Raw genomic sequence first — 21,229 nt, 5'->3', positions numbered from 1 at the left:
CAAATAAAGGTACTTCCTCCGTTTTGATATTCAATTCTTTAATCAAATGCCAATTTTGGCAGATTGATTTTTTTTTTAAATTCGAAGTAGGACAGAATGTAGACACACATACTATTCGACTTTGATTTTCTTTCGTCTTTTTAGTAAGCAGTGTTTCCCGTGGTGTCCACCACGCTCGTTTTAATGAGCGTTTCAGCAATTTTGATGGATAGCCTCTTGTTAGCAGTCTTTCTCTTAATGCATTTGCATGTATCATATGTTCATCCTTGAAGGAACAGTATAATTTTGTGGCATGATGTGGAATTCTGTAGTGTGGATTAGATGTATGTGGTGTGTTGTGTATTGTGTCGTTGAGTTGAATTATGTGGATTGATGTCAAATTATGTGGAGTGGATTTGAAACAAGCCCAGTGGTGGTGCCTTAATCTGCTCTTTTTAAAGTGGATTCATTAATGAGCTGCAGTGCACCACTCAACCCTCAACGCCTACAGCACCACTCAATCCCCACCGCATACATCACCACTCAACCCGCAACACCTACATCACCACTCAACCCGCAACGCCTACAGCACCACTCAATCCCCACCACCTACAGCACCACTCAACCCGCAATGCCTATAGCACCACTCAATCCCCACCGCGCACAGCACCATTCAACCCGCAACGCCTACATCACCATGCACTGATGGTGTTGTTGTGTGTGTGGTTGTGTGTGTGGTTGTATGTGTGATTGTATGTGTGGTTGTGTGTGTGGTTGTATGTGTGGTTGTATGTGTGGTTGTGTGTGGTTGTGTTTGTGGGTGTGTCTGTGGTTGTGTGTGTGGTTGTGTGTGTTAGTTTGTGTGTGTGTGTGTGTGTGTGGTTGTGTGTGTGTGGTTGTGTGTGTAGGTGTGTGTGTGTGGTTGTGTGTGTGGTTGTGTGTGTGGTTGTGGTTGTGTGTGTGTGGCTGTGTGTGTGGTTGTGTGTGTGTGTGTCGTTGGGTGTGGTTGTGTGTGTTGTTGTGTGTGGTTGTGTGTGCTGTTGTGTGTGGTTGTGTGTGTGGTTGTGTGTTTATGTGTGTGTGGTTGTGAAAGACAATAACGGTGAGAACATATGAGAGAGAATGATAAGAAAACACTACAAAGGAAAAATGCAATCAATTCTACGACGCAGTGCTGAAAAGGAGGGGAAGAACAAGGAGAGACTAGTAAGTCTATTCACGAATTAAAAGCAATGATTTTGAAAGGACTGTAACAGGAGACAATTGAAAAGATGGGCTTGAAATGGACAGAGCTTTTATCCATTCATCAATACAACATGCCTCGCAGAGCAGCCCATGTAGTGCCCAGGCTCAACCAAAAAAGGTGCATTTACCAGGCAGGGACGGACAAACAAACTCTCTCTAGGTCTTCTAAGACAAGGCATTGCTTCTCCCTACTCAAAGGAACTAGGTCTGCACTCCAAGTCAATAAACCCCACAAGAATTTCCTAAAATAAAATACTCAAAAGGTGCTAAAAATCCAGCCAAGATATTTTTATTATTATTTTAAGAAAAGTTGAAGCAATGTATTGTTGAAAGGAGAGGAGCATAGGATTTCTCTGACCACAATATACAAAAGGGTTTACAATGGTGGATTTTCTCTCTCTAACTTACAGCACTACAATTGATCGGCAAATACACCTGGTGGGTTAAGGGAGCACTAAAGCACAGGACGAGCTCTAAGGCACAGGATGAACTCACTGCATCTAAACAGATACAGAATGGGAGAAATCAGATATGGGTCATTAGGTCAGCACACTTCAACCAATTAGCTTACTTGTCAAAAATATATGCATTCTGGTTGCTATGTTTCCCTTTAAGTTACCACTTTATGGCCAGAGCTGATGTCCCACATCAGTTGCCCAGACTTTGTTGGGCATCTGATGCATTTGGAGAGGCTGCGTGTTGTCTCCTTATTTATTATTATCTTATACTTCATGAAATAATTGATGCACTTATCTCAGCTTGACTCCTGAAGTCTCTATGTAACATTTGGCAATGATTTATCAAGAAATTTGAGGTTTTTGATAATTCGGAGCCTACAGCATATCCACACTATCATCTGTATCATTCCACTCATCGAAACCATTACCTGGTGAGTGCTTCTCCTGTACTTCCTGGAGCCCATACAGTCCAAGGCTACTTTGGGGCTATTTCGAACACAACTCCACCTACATCCACATTTCGGCTGCACATGCTCTGCTTCTTTCTCAACACCGGTGAGCCACAGAGCTGGCATGCTTGTGTATGCACTTGATATAATTTCTTCAGTTTACATGCCTGTCCTTTAACACCTTAAGTGCTGCCGTCGGCCAACGGTCGTCACGGGCACTACCTCCCCAGTGCTGCGTGCGACCGCTGGACGTCCAGTTCAGCACTGGATAATGGACAGCGCAGCACTGGGGAGGTTTATTTACGAAGCTCCTAAGGTGTTAAGTAAATACTTAGCTGACCCACACGCATAAGTCCTCCAGGCACAAACTTTGCATTTCTGATCTCTTTCTGCTTTAATTATCTATATTGTGCCAATACGCTCATATTTCAAAGCCAGTTCTAGATTTCTTTGAATATTTCAACTTTACAGCAACGGTTCATTAATACTTGAGAGCGTTTTGTTTGAATTGTCTCAAGTGAACGTGGAATTGCATATTCACTTCTCAGAACTGTGTACTTATATCAACAGTTCATTGGATGGAGGAATCTTAAACAATTGTTTTTAATGGCTTCTAATAATTTATCTCAGATCTCGCCATTTCTTCAACTTCTTGGCAAGTCTTTGATTAAGTGGAATGCTTGGTTAAGATATTTGAGAACTATTTAATCGCAGTTGGAACAGATGGCTATGAACCTAAAAGAAAGACCGCTTTTTAGTTTAGTCAATTGGGAAATAAAGGGCAGCAAGCTTTTGATGATTTGCCTCCAGCTGCTGCCACATCTGGACAATAGAGAAATTCTAATGAGTACTCAGAAGCGATTACAGGACTTTGAGCCAAATTCTCAGAACAACCTAGCGTTCTTTTGGAGAGATTAAGTTTGTTCAAGAAGTAACAAAAAACTGATGAAACAGTTGAAGAACTCATATCAGCATTAAGGCATTAGCTTCATGCAATTTTGGAGTGTCCATTGGCATATACAATTGAGATCAGTTTGTGTATAGCTGCTTTTCAAAGAAGATACAAGAAAGGATACTCAGTTGCAGAGACCCTCCATTGTCAAAGGTTGTTGATCTGGCCAAAAGCATTGAACGCTCAATAATTCTCATTTGCGGGATGGCTCATGGAACCCCTCAGACATCTTCTCCAGTTGTTATTGCTGTGGTATTCTTAACATGTTGATGCTGTATAAATTAAGGGCAAAGTCATTAAGAATGTTCAACATAATACCAAAAGATTTTGTTTCAGATGCGGATCTAAATCTCATTTAAGCAATTATATGTAATCTCCAGCAATAGGTAAACAATGCAATAAGAGCAAGACATTAGATCACTTTCAGCACAGAGTTGACTTAAATGAAGGGGACTGTCCTGTGGATCTATAAAAATTGGTCCTGAATCTCGAGATTTACTCCTTGTCGACTAACAAAATTAAGGAACCTTTATGTCTGGTTGTTCTAGGATCCAAAATAATTCTTAGCATGTTGTGTGACTCAGGTGCACCTATTACTATCACATCTATACATTATTTTACCAAATGTGGGGGTTTGATATCATCCTGACCACGCTGGACATTTATCTTAAAGCTTATGGTGATCAGGATACCGATTTGGTTTGGTTCTTCATGGAATGCCAATTTCAACTAAAATCTACGTTGCAGTCAAGGGTAGAAATATAGTTGGCTTGCAGGACCTTACAGGGTAGCAAATGTATCTTTACTCCTCACTACTGATGATTGTAATCCGACTGAAGATGTTGTTAAAAGATTTCCTGAATTTCTTCTGCTGAGATTGGGCTCATTCAGGAATAAGTGCACACAATTAAGTTAAAGAGACATGCTATACCTTTTACACACAAAGCCAGACCTGTCCTCTTAAGCGTTAGAGCTGAATTGAAAAAGCTATTAGGGATCTTAGATGGAGATGACATTATCATAACCACTTACTCCTCTGAATGAGTAAGTTCTGCTGTAATTGTGTGCAACGGGATGGTGAGATTCGCTTGTTTGCTGATCTTCGCAGTCTCAAAAGGAACATTGTAGTTGATTACCATCCCCTGCCCAAGGTTCAAGGCTTCCTTGCCAACATTAGAGACTCTACATTTTTCACACTTTAGACTCACCAATCATCTTACCACCATACCTTATTAGGTGAAAGGTCCCAAGAGTAAACCACCTTTGTAACTCCTTTCAGAGCATTTAAGTTTTGCAGACTCCCTTTCGGATTGCCTTCAGTAGGGTAGTGTTTTTCAGCATTTCATGGATAACATAATAGAGGGTGTGAGTGGGGTACAAGTGTTTCAAGGTGATGTGCTGATTTTTGCAAAATTGTTACCTGAACATTATCAGACTCTTGAAAGAGCTTTCACTAAATTTCAAGTGCTTGGCATCACTCTTGGCACAGATAAATTAACTTTTTTGCAGAAAACACTGACTACGTAGGACACTCTATTACTCCCAATGGTATTTCTCCGAAATCTTCATTGGTTAAAGCTATTGAAGATGCACATCCACCCAGTGATAAAGATAAACTTTGCTCCTAGGTCGGGATAAGACAATACTATTCAAGGTTTGTGCAAGGGTATACTTTTATTGTGTAGCCCTTGAGGAATTTGTTCAAGAAAGGATTGAAGTTTATCTGGTCTGATGATGGGCAAGAAGCCTTTCAGTAAGTGAATAATCTCATTATTTCAGTCCCAGCTTTAACTCCATTTGTAGCAGGCAGAAAGTGTATCATAACTGATGATGCCAGTCAAGTTGTATTGAGGGCTCTGTATTCACAGTTATATCAGGACAAAGAAAACACCATTGCCTTTGCGTCTTGCTCTCTCAGTAGTGAGGAAATGAATTACAGCACAATTGATTGAGAGGCAATGGCATGCTGTTGGGTGGTGGAAAGGTTCAAGACTTTCATTTGGGTTTCCCATTTTGACCTATTCACAGACCACAAACCATTGCTCTACCTGTTGAGTGGCAGTGGTTCAGGGAAAGCTTCATCACCATTTGTAAGATTGTTATCAAAGCTGCAAGAATGTAGCTTTATAGTGAAATACATATCTAGTGGAAAAACATAAGAACAGATTGTCTCTCCAGGTTACCCATCAGAGGTTAAGAATCCAACTCACTTCAAGATAATGAGAATGTGATTGATTTTGTGGAGGATATACTTTTGAACAAAGGAGTGATAACACATAAGCAAGGGTTAGAAGCTTCCAGACAGGATGCTGCATTACAGTCTGTTTTCAAATTCATGAACGAAGGTTGGCCCAAAGAAAGAAATGTTGAGAACTCTTTGAGATCTTGTGTACAGATTTCACAAGACCTACTCGTTGTTGAAAGGGTGCTAGTGTGCCTCCTGATGTTATTAATAAGGAGGCATCCAAAGGTCATTTAGGGGTCAGTAGCACATGCACATGTATAAAACAGTTTTACTGGTGGCCTGCATTAGAAGCTCAAGTTTCTTATTTTATTGATATTTGTACCACCTGCTTGGTATCTGATCAGCACTGGAAGGTATGAGTCCCCTTTTCATGTGGCCCATCAACTGAAGGAAGCTTGGCAAAAAAGGCCCTTGATTCTGCGGGTCCATTTGAGTTATTGCATGTTAACAAAAGATACATGATGTTTTTAATTGATTATTTTTCAAATTGGGTGTATTTTGATTTTATCTGTTCTTAACTCTGACACTATCATCACATTAAAAAAAAAAAATTGGATGTAGAAGGAGCACCCAAAGAAATTGTTACAGACAACAGCACCCACTTCACATCCGCACACATGAATTACTTCATTGAGGGTTTTCACATTACTCATTTTAGAGTTTCGTTTTACTCACATTTTGCCATTGGTTTGGTTGAACGCATGATTAAGTTCTTAAAATAAGGTATGCAAATAGCCTTGACCATTGGTCTTGAGATCAAAACATTTCTCAGGGAGAATGTTTGTTCATATCTAGTAACTCCACACAGTACAAGCGATATGTCCCCATTTATGATGTTATGCAAAAGATTTCCAAGGGCTTCAGCTTGTCCTGATTGGGTGAGAGAGGTTAGTAAAAAGATCACATTTGACTTGCAGATTATTGCATTCAGAGTTGAAGCAAAGCAAAGTCAGGTTAAAGAATGTTTTGAAAAAGCACATCATGTCAAAGAATTAAAATAGAAAGGAGAGTACTGGGTTTTGATCAGCAAGGTCTATTGAAATTTCTGAAAACCAGTTTGTGTTGAGTGTCTAAAGCCTCAGTACTTATAAAGGATACAAGCTGGTGGAGTAAGATACATCTAGTCAAGATTTCCCAGGCAGAGGCTGACAAAATTCAACCTGTACAAGGCTATGATGGCAATAATTCCTCTCTTAAAACCACTTGGTCGCAAACAACTCAAGAGCATTCAGCTGACAGTCAAGAGGCATCAAAGATTGAGAATGCAAATGATTTGTTACTTACACAAAGGCAACCTGAAATAGACATTGTTCCTGAGCAATCTGATTGCATTACATTCCATAACACCAGACCTGAACTCAATACTACTATGCCTTCTAAATTTACTATATCCAAAAATAAGAATAGATGTAGAGATGTAAAAATTGTGTTGTTTTGCTTTTTTTAGATACTTTCATTTTATACATGTTTTCATACTCATTAGTTAGCTTTGCTTGTTTCAAAAGGGGAAGGTGTTGTCCCATAAGACATTGCTGTAATGCATGGAGTGTGCGGTACCTTTAAGAACTTGTTATGAGCGAACAAGAACCTGCTTTGGAAAGCGAGCACACTTGCCAAAAGTAAATACATTCCAGTTGCTATGTTTCCTTTTTAAGTTACTGCTTTATGGTCCTCAGTGCTGAAGTGCATTGTTGCTCATTCTTCGTTGGATGTCTGATATATGCTGGTATCCGCTGGCCGCCTGCAGGGACCATTTGATGAGAGGAAAGTTAGGCGTACGTCGCTTTATCAGAGAATACAAAGGTTTTTTATCTACGAACCGAAGCCGTAGAATACTCTTCTCCCGATTGTGGGCGATGAAATATGATACCCCCTCTGCTGTTCATCTCACGATGTACGCCCTAAAGACCGTCTGAAATCTGAAGGTTCCATCCGTGTGAGATCGATTCTAAATCACTGGAGGAACTAACGTTCCTAGCAGCTGTGATCCTCTATGAAATCTTTCTATCTCTATTCTTCCGTCGTGTTCTATCTCAGATTCCGAGTGGATCGAGGCCTGTCAGGGTGGACTAGCGATAAACTGAGCTGCAACCTGTTGGATTTATAAACTGTGGCTGAGATTGGTCACTGGTATATATTTTCTATATGTTGTGTCTTCCCCCCTACCTCGGCGTGAGAACCCTGACGAAGGTGCGCCCGTAGATCTGGGCTTTGCACCGAAACGCGTGTTGGCGTCACTTGAACTCTGGATCCTGTGTTATCGATCTGGACTTCCTGGCTGCGTGCCACGAAGGTCCTACAGGGTCCCCTCCTCATGTCACTCTGAGGATTGCGTTGAGGAATGTGTATTAAGTTTGGTATATCTGTGGATGTGTGTATGTGACTGAATGAGACTAGAGTATGTATCTGAGAGGTTGGTGTGGGGATACTATATGATGTGCATTTATTGATGTTATGTCCTTGTAACTATTTATTGATGTACAATGTTATTTAATGTTCTGAACAAAAAGCATATAAACTAAATAAGGAAGAAATAAAATAAAGACTTTTGTATATTGATATGTGTGATTCATTTTACTCTGTGACCTCTTTTTCACCCCCTGGTGAGCTCCTTGTTGTACATTAAAGTGAGTGGACTCTTCTTGAGCCATTGTTTAATTCATTTGGGTGGACTTCGTCCTGTACAGTAGTGTTATTTCCCCTGACGTCTGCCCGCATTCGTTGCAGGGGGCCCCTTTGTCTATTGGATTGTCTGATATATGAGGACAGGCTGCATGTAGGCTCCTTATTTATTACCTTTTACAACACGAAATAAATGCTGTACTTATCTTTGCTTGGCTCCCAACATCTCAATGTAACACCTACCCACCCCATAACACTAAAAACACCCTATACCTGCCACTAAACCCTAAAAACACCCTTACCACCCAGTACCCCTACCCCTACACCCCTACCTAACCCCAATATATATATATATATATATATATATATATATATATATATATATATATATATATATATATATATATATATATATATATATATTCACTGAAAAAAACCATAGGTTTCACACCAGTTATAGTTAGGAATTAGCATTTAAAAAACCTATTAAATTCACTGAAAAAACCATAGGTTTTACACCAGTTATAGTTAGCTGGAAGTTTTACTCGCATAAAACCATTGAAATTCCCACGTTATAGTTAGTTGGACTCACTATAACTTGCGCGTGCAATGCACTGCTGATGACGTCACATATTACATCAATCATGACATGGTCAGGCGTAAGACTGATGCAGGCCTTTTCACATGGGGCCTGGCCCCATGTGAAAGGATGCATTCCTGGAGTTGCATCATTTTTGTGACAGACTCCAGCAATGCATCACTTTTGCGCTTACAGATACGTCTGAAATACTGACGTATCTAAAAGTACTTGCGACATAATACGTCATATATTTAATATGACGCATGAGTAGAAGACTGAAGGCCTCATTTATGAGGCCATGCGTCACTTTTACGCCACCGGTGCGTCACTTTTTGTGACGCACCAGTGCTGTTAAAAATGCACCTTATTGAGTCATATTTACAAAGTGACGCATCTAGGTAGATGCGTCACTTTGTAAACCCATGCGCCACATTATACCTACATTTATGAGGCCATGCGTCACTTTTACGCCACCGGTGCGTCACTTTTTGTGACACACCAGTGCTGTTAAAAATGCACCTTATTGAGTCATATTTACAAAAGTGACGCATCTAGGTAGATGCATCACTTTGTAAACCCCTGCGCCACATTATACCTACGTCAGGTGTAATGTATGCAAAATGGGTATATTGACGCAAGAAAGGGTCGTAGAGGTGACGCAGTGAATGAACGGGGTTTTCCCCATGCTACGCTCCCCGGTACACTCCCCGGTGCGCGTACCGGGCGCTCCCCCCGCGAAAACCAAAAAAAAATGTAAAAAATGTTTTTGCCCGAGGGACCCTTTTATAGCCCCCACATCAAACCTAGGGGGTCAGGGGGGGTCTACCCTGCCCCATTTTGGTCATTTCCCCCTTTGTTTTTTGCCACCTCTTGTGTCTCGATCCTACCGAGACACAAGATGGCGGCCGCTCCGGACTGTTTGGAATGTTTACAGACACCCGAGAGCCAATCAGCTTTCCGTGCGCAAGTCGCGTGGCGCGCCCGGAGCGCTCCCCGGTGCGCGTACCGGGGCGCGGCTATAGATATACAAATTTTTTTGAACCTAAATTACTCAAAATCCTCTGGATCACATATCTTGAGACATAGCAAAGGCACATCGGGCTACCAGTCCCTACAATTTTGCCAGGTTTGGTGAAAATCCATTCAGCCGTTCGAGCTAAAAGTGCGACCGACCGCCCTATGGAAATTAACATGGGGAAAACACGTTTTGGGACCCCCTTTTATCTCGGCCCCCGCTTGACGAATCCCCCCCAAACTTTCAGGGAAGGAGCGGATATACACACACACACACACACACACACCTACCTTTATATATACTTACCTTGCGTTGTAAACGCAATGTGTGATAAAGGCATTGGACTGTAATGGATGAATGGTAGAAGTATCAGTTGCATTGCCGACGTTAAAAGGCTGTTTTCCACTTGAGATGAACTAGTCACTTGTTACGCACCTCATCACCGACAGTAAGATATGTTTCTTTTGTTTTGCTTTCCAGAGTTCAATAAATCATCAGAATTGACTGTAAATAATAACAGCAATCCGTCTGTGTTCTTGCAGGATCTTTTTAAACCATTATGAGTCAGGAAGTGTTTGGAGCAGCTGTGTTCATGTCTCTGCCTGCTCTCGTGAATTCTTGAAATACAAATATATTCATTGGCTCTTTCAGTATTTGCCTGATTAAAATACCGAGGAAAAAAATAACTAAAATGTTGTTGAAATTCTTACTTTGTTCTCTAAGATGTGGTATTCATTTGCTCCAGAGCTAATATGTTTTTCGCAAACCTTGAAGACTAGTTGGAAGTTCTCTGTTCCCCTAATTTTCCATTTGGCCTTTAAGTAATTCGTTAAATGTTTGTGCCCTTGGATGGCTAGGTGAGTGATTTAGACAAATGAGTTTTTTTCGTATTGAAATCGACTTTCATTTCGCGAAAATACCGAGCTATGGGCCATATGTATCAGGATACCCATTTGCGATTCCCAAATAGCGATTTTTAAGAAATCGCTATTTGAGAATCGCAAATGGGTATGTATGTACAAAATCGCATTTTTTTTGCGATTTCTTAGAATTCCTTAATTGCGATTCGCAAATTGCGAATCGCAATTAAGGAATACTTTCCCATATATTTCTATGGGCCAGGAGGCCCATAGGAATGAATGGGAAGTTATTCTCAATTTGCGATTCGCAATTTGCTAATCGCAAATTGAGCATAATTTCAAGGGTGCAGGGGTGTCCAAAGGACACCCTGTTGCACCCCTGAAATATGAATGGGTGCACATGTGGCGCAAATACATGCCCTAAGGGCATGTATGTGCGTCACATGGCACTTTGAAAAATGCAAAAAAAGTGCATTTTTCAAGGAATTCGCAACTTACCACCAACTAGAAGTTCGTGGTAATTTGCGATTCCTTAGGGGCATTTTGCAAATTTTTTTTGTTTCATACATTGCATTTAAGGAATCGCAAAATTTGCGATTCCTTAAATGCAATTGCAAAATAAGGAATCGCAAATTTTGCGATTCCTTGTTTTGCACCAGATTTTGCTTAAAACATTCCATTTAGCAAATTCACATTCGCAAAGGCCGAATTTCGGCCTTTGCGAATGCGAATTTGCTTGATACATATGGCCCTATGTGCCGGAGTCAAACTGTTCTACAAATTCACACTAAAAATGTGTCCGTCAGCGCCAAGCGCAGTTTGTGAGAGGTTTTAAGTGCTCGAAGTATGCCAGTGCTACTTACAGCAGAATGTTTTTTTGCTCACAGTATGACATTTTGTACCAGATACTGCTATTTCCCAACTCAGTCCCATTTACTTCATTAACTTCAGAAGAACGAAGACCAAGTCAGCCTTTCCGCAATTACCATACGACTTACAGAGCACACCCAGATCTCAGTAGCAGATGCATTAACCAACTGTGCTATTTTAGCACCATGGGTCGCTAAGCGTGTTCTTAGATTGATGCAATGGACAGTTGCAAAGAGGCATTTCTTGCATTTGTGATGGTTAACTTCTCTATAGTGACATTTTCTCATCGGCGTGAAAGCTCTTCTGCCATCTGCATCACTCCTGTCCGTAAATTCTCATACAACAATTCAAAGATGGCGTCACATATTTGCAGAAAGGAGGCATTATTTTTCTGGACCACATCTCCATTTCGAGCATCGCAGTAACCTTACATTTTTGGTCACTGATGCCCTCTGACCTGCTGACTCGAATCTTTCCTGCAGCTGTAAAGTGAATATAAACAGGGAAGCTGAAACATAATACTTACCCATGCTTTGAAAGTGAATTCCCCTGGCCGAGTCTGTCTATTTCTTTGCTGACATATAGCACCGTTATTTATCACATAAATATTAGCCAGATGGCTCAACAAGTCTTATGTTACTGTCCCTCACTTGTCATGAAAATAGAGAATGCACTGAGCTGCAATTGGATGCGGCGATAGCTGCTGTCGGGTCACATTCCTTTCCTGGTCTCCTCGAAGAATTTTCTATGCATGACTACATAGGTATAGATCTTAACTGAAGCATCAGTGACATTCAGGTATATAAAACTAAAGATGGAAGCTGTTATGAAAAATGCACAGAAAATCAACTCAAAATAAGGCAGTGATGCTATCCTCACAGGCCCAATCTGAGATGCGCGAGCCACATTATGGACAAGTATTGGCAAAGGTTTCAACAGCGGAACCTATTGTTATGTTATAATATATATATATATATTTGTAAAGCGCACTGTCACCAGCAAGGGTATCCTGGAGCCATGCAAGTGTGTGCCTTGCCCTGCCTATGGTAGGGTGGTTAGCTGAAGAGCCAGATCTTCAACTTCTTGTGGAATCCCAGAAGAGAGGAGGGGGCTCTGATGAGGAGCGGGAGACTGGTGAGGCAAAAGAACACTTGTCCTCCAGATCTGGTTCGATCTATATGTGGGATGTGTGCACGTAGTATTACAGAGGAGCACAAGTGTCTTGGTGGTTGGTGTAAGCAGATATGACTCTTCTGGTAGGTGGGGCTAGAGCTGTGTAGTGCCTTGAATGTGTGTGTGAGGAGTTTGAAATGAGTGTGTTTGTGGATCAGAGCAAGTGGAGCTCCTGGAGGTGTGAAGTGATGTGAGTTCTGTACGAGACGTTGAGGATGAGTCTGGTTGTCATCTTCTGGGTGGTTTGTAGTCTTCTAGTGAGCTGCTTGAGGCTCAATGTAGTGAGTTTTGTGGTTCACCCTGACAATAATTGTGTTCATTATTTGAGAGAGGCTTCCACCCTCCTCAACTAATAGCCCAATATCTTACAAGTACCCTTCCACCAAACTGTAAATCAAGCTTTTTTGGGGGAATAGTAAATAACTGTAATATAAAAATGTGTTGTCAAGTTCTATTCCTCCAATATTATTCATCACTGATCTATGTACATTATACTAGCCCTGGCCTAATAATATTGCCTTGTGACTGTGTACAGTTATTTTCCGTAGATTTGCTTCAATAAATCGGTTCTAAAAAATTGAGCTTCCACAATTGTTGAATGCACCACGTTCACTCTGCCATTGGGTTCTGGTAAGGGAGTGTCATTCCAGGTTATGAGAGATGTAGGCTATTGCTCCAGTAGAACTGTGTACAGGGTTAAGAAGAGTTTCTCCATCACAGATTTCTAATTGTGTTGTATGGATTGAATCGGAGGCTCATTAACACATGATGTTTGTAGATAATGCATAACTTTGTAGTGTGTAGCTGGTTTTATTTCCTTTTATTGATCTGCGTTGTTGGTGTTTGTAGCCACTAGGCAGTGAAACATTTTGGCTAAACTAATTGGTATATTTGACTTTTCCAAAAACTTACCGTAAGTGGGCACAAATTGTGCAAGTGGTGAAAAGGCAGATACCCCATGAATTTTTCATTGAAACGTTTGACAACCACATGTGGGGTTAAATCCTATCACATGGCTGGAAAGTCATCCAGGTAGCACTAAAGACCAGGCCTGAGTATTGGTATGTAATCTGAAATTCTTTTTTCCGTGACAGTTTGGTTCTCCCAGATTTTACACCATAACAGTTTCTTTAAGTGGTTTACTATTAACATATCATTTGAATAATTTTCGAAAAGGTTCATGAAATTTGAATCAGCAAAGCCCAGCAAATTTCAAACATCTAAGTCCTACAAATATTTAAAAGATCATTTTCATTAATCGTCTGCATGACATCCAATCCTATTCAAAGCAAGAGTCTTCCTGTTGTTTTCAGGCGAGAAGACCTTACAATGAAAAACACATTAAAGGTGAGTGTGATTACACTTTCTCTTCCCCAATTTGCTCAACTTCACCATTTTAGCTGGCTGTGTCAGGTGGGACAAGCAATTCATGTTTACTCCTCACACATACAAACTGTCAAATATGAAGCCTGCTCGAAAAAAGAATTGAACAACATATTTAGGGCCTCAGTTAAAAGAAAACATTAATGGAACTTGCTGGCAGAGGAAGGCAATACTTATGTTTGCTGCCTGTTGTTTACCTTTAATGAATAGATTTCTGATAAAGCTACAGGACAATGATCAGGGCCAGGGGAAATATGTGATTGCAGGCAGGATAGTGGCGTCTTCCCCAAAATTATGGATTTGCCACTCATACTATACTGCATAACTTACAAATTTCAACAAACAAATTCTTTCTTAGTCAAATGTATCACAATTTGCTGTCATATAATGCTTCACAATACTACTATTCTTGCCACATAGCTTAGATAACACTCTCAATGTGATCCTCCATTGCAACATAAACTTAGTGGCCCTGACAATAGAAACGCTCTGCGCAGTGGTTTGGCAGATGTCATTATGATGCTGAAGCTCACATTGGACAGTAACCCGGATCAGGAGTTGGCCATCTGTGATGAGTTGGGGTCCTACAACTAACCCCTGTCAAAGGACTTGCCCAGTGGACGTTGGCCTTCATTTACAGTCCAGAAGCTGCAGCCAACTCCTCCTGCACACAGCCAAAGGGAGTCCACAGCACAGGTGTGTATTATTTCATAGAAATGCATGTGTTAAAGAATACATTGAAAGAAGCTGTAAGTTTTTGTTTATAACCAGTGCTTAATGCATTAAAAAATAAGAGCCTGTGCCAAGAGTTTTTCTAAGGAGGCTGTTGCCTGAATGCACCACTTGCAGCCCACTTCCACCAGTAGCAATCCGTCTTCCATAACTGATGGGTCTGTTTGTCCTTACTTGCAGTCCTCAGTTCTGGATTTTGTAGCTTAATGACACATGAATATTTTTGAGGTGGGCAGGAACTTTGGTGTTTCATTGGATACAGTCCTTTTGCTATACCTCACATTATTACATCCAGTGCAGCCTACAAATGCCACATTTCTTCACTAAAGGCTTCTGCAGTAGAACAGAGTGCAGAAAGGTGCCCAATACAACAACATCCTATAGCCTTCAAGAAAGGACACGTTTCTTTACAAGATTTGTAAAGACATCAGACTCCTTTTCAAAACATGGAACACCTCCACAAATATTCTAAGAAGAAGTTACAGGTGAATGTGTCTTTTAAAAACAAAAATAGTTTTATTAGAGTGTCCATTGAGTCTAACTTTAAGAATTGTTTTTTTACTTTTTTCTATTGCAGAAATGTTTTTCTTACACTTCAGTAAGGGATAAATATGATATGGACAACCGTGTAAGCTTACATCACACAGAAAGAAATCGTCCTCCATGTAGGGTTGGCACCTGCCAATGGCGAGGCCGGTATTTTAACGTCAAGGAATGTAGACAAGAATGGCAAAAACAGCAACATCAGCATTTTTCTCTCTTTATATTTTAATCATAATGCATAAAATACAAGAATAAACCACACATAAAGTATGATAGAGCAGTGTAAATTCATATTAAACAATTATAAAAGTAAGCGGAGGAGGAGGTGCCATGTTAAAAGGCTTTTTGTTTTTTAAACGTGGTGCTCATTGGCTTCATAGAATCTCAAAATTAATATGATTTCTGAAACAACAATAGGTATAAATAGTTACAGTGCTCACAGGATTAAATCCAATAGCAACAGAACAATTGCCATCACTCAGAGGCATTAGTTTTGTTTTATTTTATAGCATATTACCACAGTATATATGAATACACAAAAAAAAGAAAAAAGTGCGCTGTGTCCCATGTAGAGAAAGAACCACTAAATCAGAATAGGTATAGTTTAAACATATTTACAAAAAAAGGGGAAAATAATTGTATTCCATAAACAACAAACAAACAATGTGTACTAATTAAGTCCAAGTATTATGATAAATCCATGCCTATTCCCGAATTAGGCCTTTAGTTCATTTCTATCCTATTCTCTGTGGTCTTGTAAGGCGTATGGCTACCGAGGGCTTCCCAGCGCAAGCTGAACCATAGTGTTGCACCTGGACAGATAGAGGTCCTAGTACATAAGTTATAATTCTTTGGGAAACAGCCAGGACTTGAGCTATTTACTAAACAACGTCTCCTTGTCTAGGCTTCTCAGATGGGAAGAGGTGGGTAAATAATCTTTTACCCTACATCTATGAATTCGAGGCACATTCAAGAGCATGTCTGGTGTCAATAGTGCCCTGATCATTGAGGGTCCTTTATAGAGAAGACCACTATGGGCTAGACATATTGGTTAGAATGTTATGCTTTCCTCAATGGGGAGCAAAGGGACTAAGGCATTTTTTGCCAGGGTGTATTTTATGGGGGGGGACTATGAGCAAAATCTGTGCTGCCGTTTTCTGCATGACCTAAAGTCTTTTGGTTACATATCTTGGGGAGTCTAATGAGCGCCTTTCCCCAGTGAATCTTGTGGGAACCCAGACCACCCTTTTGGGAGTGCACCCCTCCAGATGCCTTTTTGGTCACTCTGGTGCTAACCCAGATATCTGCCTCCTCAGCAATTTTCCTGGAGTCAGTTCACTTGCTATCAGCCAGGTGTTGGCCCAGCTCTGGAAAAAAAATATCAGACATGTGCTTCTTTATGCAAATGCCAGGTATGTGCTCCTCCAAGTGCAACTGCTGGCAACTAGATAGGAAGAGGTGCATAAGCATAAAGACAGAAGACCTCACTGCATTCAAGACTGCTCTCAAACGCTCCGTCCATCATCCCCTTTTGCATTGCTTTGTTCGCCCTAAGTGTGGCAGGGTATGCTCAGACGTGAGTCCCTTGCTCACTTGGCCACTGGATTCAAGATAGCCTGGCTGATGAGGATTATGAACCCGAAACCGGTCCCAAGATGCTTGTTTCCGGTCCATGGAAGGCATGGCTTGGCAGTTCGGGCTGGACTGTTCCCATGAGGCACAGGGTCAGACTGATTTGCATATAGCCACGTCTGAACTGGGGTGGCAGAGTGGGCTAAAGATTGGTGATGGATTAAACCCAGATCTTTTGACTGGGTGTGAGTGTTTGATTTGTTCAGATGCTCCGTCCATTACCACCCCCTTTTGTACCGCTTTTGGCCACCATAAGTGTGGTAGGGTATGCTCAGACGTGAGTCCCTTGCTCACTTTGCCACTGGATTCAAGCAAGCCGGGCTGAAGACGGCTGTAATGCCAGAAACCGGTGCTCGAAAGCTTGTTTCCGGTCCAGGGAAGGCATGGCTTGGCAGTTCGGGCTGGACTGTTCCCATGAGGCACAGGGTCAGACTGATTTGCATATAGCCATGTCTGAACTGGGGTGGCAGAGTGGGCTAAAGAACGGTGATGGATTAAACCTAGATCGTTTGACTGGGTGTGAGTGTTTGATTGGTTCAGATGCTCCGTCCATTACCACCCCCTTTTGTACCACTTTCTCTATGTGGCATTTCTAAAATAGTTCCAACTTTACCATTAAAGAGGATTTATCATTACCATTGCAAAGATATGAAATCTGCAGCTACTCCTTTCTAATCATGGATTACTGCTTAAATATGTATTAAAGAATTCCCAATGCTGGGCTATGAGATGAGTAGGCCTTACAGCAGTGAAAAATGAATTTGGGGCTTTGTCACTGCTAGGACACTCAAAACTTACCAGTTAACAAAACATGTCCTACCTTTTACTTACACACCACCCTGCCCTATGTGCTACCTAGGGTATACCTTAAGGCCTTAAGGGTGTCTTATGTGCAAAAAAAGGGGAGTTTAAGGCTTCGTTAGTAGTTTTAAATGACAAGTCGAAGTAGCAGTCAACTGCTCACAGTGGCTCTGCAATGGCAGGCCTGAGACAGGTTTGAAAGGCTACTTGTGTGGGGCACAATTAATGCTGCAAGCGCACTAGTAGAATTTAGGATTGCAGACCCTAGGTTATGTTATGTTAATAAAATGTATAAAAGCGCATAAATACCTAATGGTGTCTTGGCGCTGAGGACCACAATAACCTGATGTACGCCTAGCCCTGGAACAGCCATATGGTATAGCACTTTTCAAGGGACTTATAAGGAAAACTAAATATTCCACTTGGGTATACACCAAAGTTACCATGTTTAAGGGAGAAGCACGTGCACTTTAGCACAGTTCAGCAGTGGTAAAGTGCTCAGAGTCCTAAGGCCAACAAAAACAATCAGCAATAACATGGGGTAAACAGGCAAACATTTAGAGGAAGACCACCTAAAGGATGACAGGTCTAACAAACATTAAGGCAGCATGCATTTTGAACCTGTGCACCCAGGATTTGAACAAATTTACCATATATATGTCGAGTTTACTCCAACGCTGCTCCAATTTAAGTGATAGTTGAAGGCATACCTCTTTAAAAAACACTACATCAGAATGCATTGGCAATCCACAATCCAACTACCTCTCTTATCATTCATCAACTTCATGCTGGTCTTGGACTCTTTACAGTGCTGTGCTTCATTTTGGCTAGGCCCCTGCTACATACATACATACTTCAAGGGTGAGGTCACAAACATTTAATTTGTGTGCATTGAAGCAGCCTTGTGGCAATTAGGAGAGCTGTTTCCAAGTGTAAAGTATTTGCAACATGCAATCAAAGGGATTGTAAACAGTATTTTAATCATGCCAATGTTTCTCTATTCTGGTAATGAACTGAAATCTGAACTTTGCATCATAGTAATCATTATAGGAGAGAGCCAAATTTGAAAGGAAGGACTGCTATTCTACAGTCCACATGCAAACCTCCTCAATTTCCAATATTACAATAATTACTATTTATATCATAGTAGTGTAGTGGTTGGCATCCTGACTGCTCACTGTTAAAGGTGGGAGAGAATGAAGGCACTTTTATTACTTTGCTGTCTAATGTTACTCCTGTCAGGCGAGAACAAATATTGCAACATGCCCGTCTGTACACACACTGGCTAATCTTCATCAGAGAGTACAAACACGTTTCCTGGAACACATACCATTCAAAATCACACCTTGATTATTATTTTTGCTTCCTGTTCTGTCGTGACCTGCTCACCAGTTCTCGAAAGCAGAAGCAACATGTGGGAAATGACTCACAAGAGTCAGCTTTCCTCATAAATTACTCACCCTGTGCAGATGGAACAGACATGACGTATTAGTTGTATTGTAATTCCATGACTGGGCTTGTACCTGTGCCTCCCGTTTACAAACCAATTAGTCCAATGTACTAAATAAATATTATCACGTGCACGTCTGTGTTTTTAAGAGTGTATACTATCATAATAATGTTCATAAATGATGATTACAATTAGAGCAAATTACAAAAAAAATATGATTGTATAGATTGCCTATGTACTTTTTTCATTTTTTTTAGAACGCCAGTTCGAAGATTTTCTTGTATAATAATTGTAAAGGTTTTAATTAACTATACGCAATAAATGTACTTACTTCTCTCTACAGTCATTTTTCCTCCACAAATTCCAGGTAAAACCTGACAGAATGTGAGACATACTACATAATTCCGAGGTTTGCAGCTCAGAACGTGAAGACATTATGTACTAGAATGTTATCACTAATTCTGAATTGCAGAACTCGTAATGGGGAGGTAATACAACAACCGACCTTCAGTATTGGCATACAGTGGGGCGGTATTACCACTTCAAGTGTGGGTCTCTCACAAGGAAGCGTGTGGACTGTGACATTTCTAGCTTTAAAGCAACATGTAATCACATTGAGTTTTCTAAACTGATTGTATCCTCGTAAGAAATATGATTATTTCCTGTTTTCAATTAAATCAACGCAGGAAGGGGAGAAGTATTCTTTGAATGTATACAGAGAGTAAAAAGACGTTCTCTTGCTGTCAGACTTCTGTGCTCTATGGCGATTCTGGATCACAGGCAGCATCACATAAACACTTTCCATCAGCATGTTTTTCAATTTGTCATTAGTAAAAGCTGTCTTATGTATTTTAGTTCTTAGCAGTAAATTCCGAAATATATTGAAAAGTGCCAGAAATTAGTACCATGCTGAAGCATGTGATATATTTTTCTTTGCTGCCAGTGCTATTTAAATACATCGCACCGTGTATAACAAATTAAATCATTGTTGACAGAATTTACCAACAAAAATACATATCAACAGTGCACAAATCTGTTTCCCTTGAACAGCAAAGTACCGCCAATACATTCAAGCATGGTTGGCAGAAATCATTTTATGCAATATAGACCACAGAATGCCAAAGCAAACTTAAGCTGTTTAATGTTTTTGAATACTTCGGAAGAGCCAAGTTACTCATAAAGGAAAAACACAGTTCCTACACTGTGTGACAAATTCTCAAGGCAATAATTTATGCCTCACTGAGAAATTGAAGCTTATCAACAATTACTTTTAGGCCAAATTTGCGCGGGTACAGATGCATCAAAAGTGATGCAAACTGATGCAGAGAGTTTCATCACACAACCTTTTTTGCGTTGGAAAGTGGCCTAAAGTCTCCTTTGCAGTGTTTAATATACCGGCATCTCTTCAGAAGAGGTAGCACTCTCCAGATGTGGATCCACGTTTCCTGAAGGAGGTGCAGCCTGGTAGTAAAATTCCCCTCAGCAAGCCCACAAATTATTCAAGCAGCTGCACCACCTTAAAGCAACAGTGACTTCTTTTTCTGCTCTTTCGTTTTGGCCACCTTAATTTAAATTTGACCTGCATAATACTATATATGGCATTCACACATCATTCTGGATTATTGTGATAATTTATAAATATTTTGCCTCAAATTAATCATGATTTTAATTATGATACCTGTAACTCTTTTAATCTTTTAATAAGTACATTATAAAACAGTTTGTCATGACTTCCTGCTCATCTGAATCTAAAGGCACGATATAGGCACTATGACCAGCAAGAGAAAACATGCTGCATGACCATCACCAATTAAATATAAAAATGGTCATATAAAAAAAACCTTCTACTGAGAAAAATTTGGTTGGAGTACATGTATTCCAACACAGAGACACATATTTGCTCAGATATAAATGCTGTTCGCCATGACATGTCTGCTTTGTCAATTAAGGTGTCAAAACAATGAAAATCAAATAATGACTATAAAGTCATAATTGGTCAAATTACACCAATTGTTACTTAAGTGCCTCTAATGCGAAAAGTTCTTATAGCCCTTCAGAATAGGAGCAAACAATAAAACCTCAGTATTTACAATTTTATCTAAAGAATTTTGTCCCAAAAACAATTCAATTTCTAACGTATGTAGAAGTTGGCAATTGACAAAACACACGTTATGCCTTCACATCGGAAGTCTAATCCATCTAAGGGCATCATTGCTATGCCTGTCGGACAGCGTCCCACC

The sequence above is a fragment of the Lissotriton helveticus genome, chromosome 1_2, assembly GCF_964261635.1.
Source record: "Lissotriton helveticus chromosome 1_2, aLisHel1.1, whole genome shotgun sequence".
Taxonomy (NCBI): Eukaryota; Metazoa; Chordata; class Amphibia; order Caudata; family Salamandridae; genus Lissotriton; species Lissotriton helveticus.
Note: the sequence above shows the minus strand (reverse complement) of the source record.